General features: G+C 51.4%; 1 protein-coding gene across 1 annotated transcript in view; it reads right to left on the bottom strand.

The window, feature by feature from the left end:
* The window catches only part of LOC102203963 (spectrin beta chain, non-erythrocytic 1-like), a 37,976-nt gene extending 34,586 nt beyond the window's left edge, over positions 1–3,390 (bottom strand). Inside the window, exon 1 of the mRNA XM_005748598.1 lies at positions 3,189–3,390. The gene's annotated coding sequence lies outside the window, so the exon portion shown is untranslated. The remainder of the gene's footprint in view (positions 1–3,188) is intronic.
* Between the last annotated feature and the right edge of the window lie 1,459 nt (positions 3,391–4,849).

Raw genomic sequence — 4,849 nt, 5'->3', positions numbered from 1 at the left:
GTTATATCGTTATCGCAAATTTTCAAATATATATCGTGATAAATATTTTTGGCCATATCGCCCTGCTCTACTCACACTCTCTCTCCTTGACGGTGTGAGGCCGGATGTCCATCGTCCTCTGTCTCAGCGTGTTCTGTTGTTTGGTGGAGGTCATATGAACGAGAACAGCCTGTGTGAATGTCCTGCACCACAGAGGCGGGAATTTTAAAGCCGGAGAAACATTTGGGTCCGATTTACTGCCTCACAGAGACAAACAGAGTCCGTGCTGACAGCTGTGAACAGCAGCACTTTGGGCCTTATGCACGTGTTTGCTTCACTCCCAGGAGAGAATTTTAAACGTCGCTTCAAACTCTGTCACACACAGGTTACACTGTAACACTATAAACACATCAGCAGCTTATGGATGAACATCAGCTGCTCGGCCTCGGTTATTACGTCGACAGTTTTCATGGACAGTCGGATGGCCTGTCGCTGTGAATTATGGGATGGTGTTATCTCCTCTCCTTTCCTCAAGGATGCTTCGGTGTGTCCTACTCTAAAGGAAGCACTGAAGCTCCTTTCCTTGGTGTTTGGGGAGGTGGAACCGCTCCGATCATGGTCACGTCTCTCAGTGAGGAACCTTCCAGAGAAACTTTCAGAATGCGCCCTTTATGTAGTCAAACACTAAACACTCAGCAGCAGAGGATTGTGGGTAATGTAATGAGTCTGTGTGTGCCCTGCTCCCATTGGCTGCCTGAGTCAGCTGACTGGAGCAAATGGAATCAGAGTTATAGGCCTTAGCGGCGGCAGCAGCCATTACAGCACTCAGAGGAAGTCCCGAGGGACGCTAATGGACCCAATTTCCTGAAACAGCCCAGCCTGAGAGTCTGAGCGCAGAGGTCAGAGGTCAGGGACAGCTCTGCATCCGTAGTGTCAATAATCATCCCACACGGCGAGGTTGAGGACAAAGAGTCATATGTTAAAGACCAGAGAAGAAGAAACACAGCTGCCGTTAAACAAACAGGCACAGAAGAAGAAGCAGCTGAGAATAAAAACACACACCCTCGCAGCATTCCTGACAGGCACAGCTGTGGACACACCACATCTATCCCTCTGCCCCGTGGGGCCCTCCATGGGAGCAACAGGTGTGTGTCACCAGTCTGAGGCAGCAGCTGGCTCACGCCACGACGCTGCTCTGCCCAAGAAAGTGTCAAGAACGTCTCCACATTTTAGCTCCTCCTCCTCTGTTTTTTTAGTACGATGACATGACGACAGAGGAGCGACGACCGAAAACCACAGAAGAGTCTCCAAACCGAGCCTCCGACTCAGTGCTGCCCCCAGTGGGCCTCGCAGGTGCCGCAGAGCCCAAAAACTCGATTCAGCCACGCCGATCAGCCGTGACAGCGTGTGTATTTGTGATCAGTCGTCATTTATTAAAACTGATTTTATACGTAAGCTTCCTGCGTCTCCTCAGTGCTGAGGAGATGGAAGAGGAGGAATCCCTCACCCGCTCAGGTCTGACGCAGATCACCGGGTGATGCACGAGGCCGCGGCGAGCTGAAGTCAAAGTGATCACAGAACACTGAGGAGGCCACGCTTCACCTCACTGGCGTCTGCAGGTGTGTTTGTAAGCGAGCTCGCCGCTGCGCACGAGCAGGGAGGAGTTATTGGATTTACTCAGCACACAAACAGCCTCATTTCCTGGAGCGCCGACCCCGCCCGGCAACAGGAAACAGCTCGGCGCTCTCAGCAGGCGCACACAAACATCCATCAGACTCTGTGTCCAACACGCCGGGCTTTCTACGGCGAGAGTGAACAACAAACAGGCCGGAAGTCTCCACAGAGCTTCATCGGGCAGTGAAGTCTTCACTGTGCAGAACCAGAACCAGGCCCAACCGGTTCTTTGGTTTGTGGGGGCAGAACAGAACCACCAGAGAACTGAAGTTCCAGGAACCTCTAAGGAGCATTGCTGCAGTGTTATCAGTGAACTAACCAGAACCTTTACGGAGGTTAGTAAACCGGGCCAGGAACGCCTCACCCAAGGTTCTGTTTACGTTTGAAGAACATTCCCTGAACAAACACGTAAATATTTAAACCAGAACCCCGAGAATGCCATCCATCACTTCCTGTCTCATTAGACAGGCAGCCATTAGAACACTCAGGCAACATTCAGGGAAAGGAAGCGAAGCGTTACGGGAACACCGGGGGTTGCTCCTGTCGTTCTAAATGAGTTTGTTCACATCAACACAGACGGCTCTAATTTCTAAACCAGGACATTTTCCCTTATGGAAGAGCTTTCAGGGAACGTGGAGGTAACTCCAACCATGCAGGGACCTTAAAGAACATGTCCCAAACAAATTCATGGGATGCTGGATCCCAGCTCTGCAGTGTTGGGATGCTCCTAACGTCAGAAAAACATTCCCAAAACGTTCACACAACCAAAAGCTGCTGGTTCACTGGCTTCCTGTTAGAGGAGAACCTTTAGGGAACATTTCATGGACATACCTATAAGGGAACTGTGACCCTGACAAACGGTTTGGGAACGCTGGGATGAGAACCCAAGTGTTCCCATATGAGCCCTCAGATGATCTTTCATGTTCCGGTTTGGGTTGAAGGACGTTCTGTGAAGGTTTGGGAAACGTTGTGTTTTATTTACATGTCCTGTGTGTGTGTGTGTGTGTGTGTGTGAGTGTGTGTGTGTGTGTGTGAGAGAGAGAGGCAAACACAAGCAGAACCGGTCACGCTGAGCGGAACCTGACGGGAACTCTGAGGAGCTGTGTCCGGTTTCTGGGCCTCCCGCCGCTGTTTTCCAGCACTTTCTCCGGTCGGAGCGGCGGCTCTCGGCGGGCTCGGCCCCGCTGAGCTCTCGCTGAAAGGAGCTGTTATTGTCCGGGACGCATACACTCCTCACCTCCTCCTCCTCCGCGGCCACGCCTGTTTGTCTCCTCTCATGGCGCACCGTTATTCTCATCCATCCTTACTAATGGCTGCTGGCGGGGACGAGCCGCGGACACGCGGGCGGAGGAGCACCGCGGCGCGGGCCGCGCGTCGGCGGGGAGCGGCTCCAGAGCCTCCGGGAAGGATCCCGGAGCCGCTCCCCGCCGACGCGGAGCGAAGTTATGGAAGAGCCGAGGCTCCGGAGCGCCTCTCTTCAATCACAGCCACAGTAGAGACACAATAGAGACAGTAGAGACCAGGACGCTGCTTACCTGCTCAGGGTCGGAGCGACACTCCAAACTTCAGCGGAGGTGAGGAAGAGTCTGCAGACCGGAGAGCACAGAGGAGGTGGCGGGGGCTGCTGCTCCTGCTGCTGCCGCAGGGGATGACGGGAAAGAATCCGCACTGCCCCCTCCCCCCGCTCAGAGGGTTCGGGTCTGATTCTGGGCTTCGGGTCCGCCTGCAGAGCGCCCCCTGCAGGCCGCAGAGAGCAGCAACTTCAGTTGATCCGAGTCGGAGCCTCTTTATTCCACAGACAGTTACTATTATTGTTGTTATTACTGTTATTTATTATTATTACTAATATTGTTATTGTTACTATTATTGTTGTTATTACTGATTAAGAGGCCACATTACTTTCTGACACGAGTCCCGAACACAAACATGAATTTTAATGAGGATAAAAACATTTGCTAAATAATCGATGACACATCCTGTTAAATATCCGTGTTTTACAGTTTTTATGGCACGTGCTCTAATAAATCTCTGTATGTATTCACGTTGCACACATTAAACTTTGTAGTTTATAATAAATGAATGAAACACAGAATCCTCCAAGCCTGCAGTTCCTCTAGTGTGCAGCAGAGGCAGCAGTGAGTCAGTCCTCATAGACTCCCGTGTTAACGGCACATTTACGGCTGATGCAAAGAATTTCTACCTTCACACCTGTACCAAATCATGCAACCATGCACCTGTTTGCAATGTTAGGGGCGTGGCCTCTGTGACTGACAGGTGCACCATCACCTGAACTGCACCTCTGGTTCACGTTTGTCCTGCTGGAGCCTTCTGGAGCATTTTAATGACATTATGTGAATAACACGGGCTGTGACAGTTACTGGCAGCTGAGGCTCATGGGTAATGCAGTATTTGGACTCCTCCTTCACAGCGTCTCTCGCTGAGCTATGAATATATCAGATATGAAACATGTTGTGTAACGTGAGCCGTGCTGACACTCAGCGCCGAGCCCATTACGGCCTGATGGAGCTTAATGGCATCTAATGGAAAACATGGTGGGCTGCGATTGGACAAACACACAGAGTGCATCAGACAATAAGAGAGATAATCTGAGTGCTGACCGTCTCCACATCGATTCACCGTGAGGCCCATTAGCGCTCCCACAGGCTGAGAGGAGCTCCATGACCTCCTCAGAGATTCAAAGAAAACCACGCAGAGACAGACAGTAAACGCCACACAGCTAAGTCTCCACCCACTTTATTCATACACCAAATCACGACACTCGTGGACCAAAATAATCACAGAACAGATTGAATGTCAGAGCGCCTCATCAGAGTCCTCTGGTGCTCTTCAGAACCAGAACTGAGGTCCAGGCCAATGTGACCGCTGCTCTCCCTCCCAGAGACCGCGGCCTGACAGCCCGCGCTCAGGGCCGTTCCCCCCGCCTCGTCCCTGAAACCAGCAGCCAGGGCCAAAACTTTAAACATGAAGGTGGAAACGTCCACATGTTCCCTTCAGCTCAAACAACCAGAAACGGCTCCGATTGGCTGCAGGTGTTTGCCTCACTGCATAGCAACCACAGCACCACCTGGTGGTCAAAAACTGGTTCCAACAAAGAAAAATTATTTTCCTTCTAAATCATTTTATAATCAGGACACTGGAGCTCACACAGACACACACACACACACACACACACACA

The sequence above is a fragment of the Pundamilia nyererei genome, unplaced genomic scaffold (assembly GCF_000239375.1).
Source record: "Pundamilia nyererei isolate P.nyererei 1_Seehausen unplaced genomic scaffold, PunNye1.0 scaffold00225, whole genome shotgun sequence".
NCBI lineage: Eukaryota > Metazoa > Chordata > Actinopteri > Cichliformes > Cichlidae > Pundamilia > Pundamilia nyererei.
The sequence above is the reverse complement of the archived record's forward strand: the minus strand, read 5'-3'. Positions and strand labels throughout refer to the sequence as shown.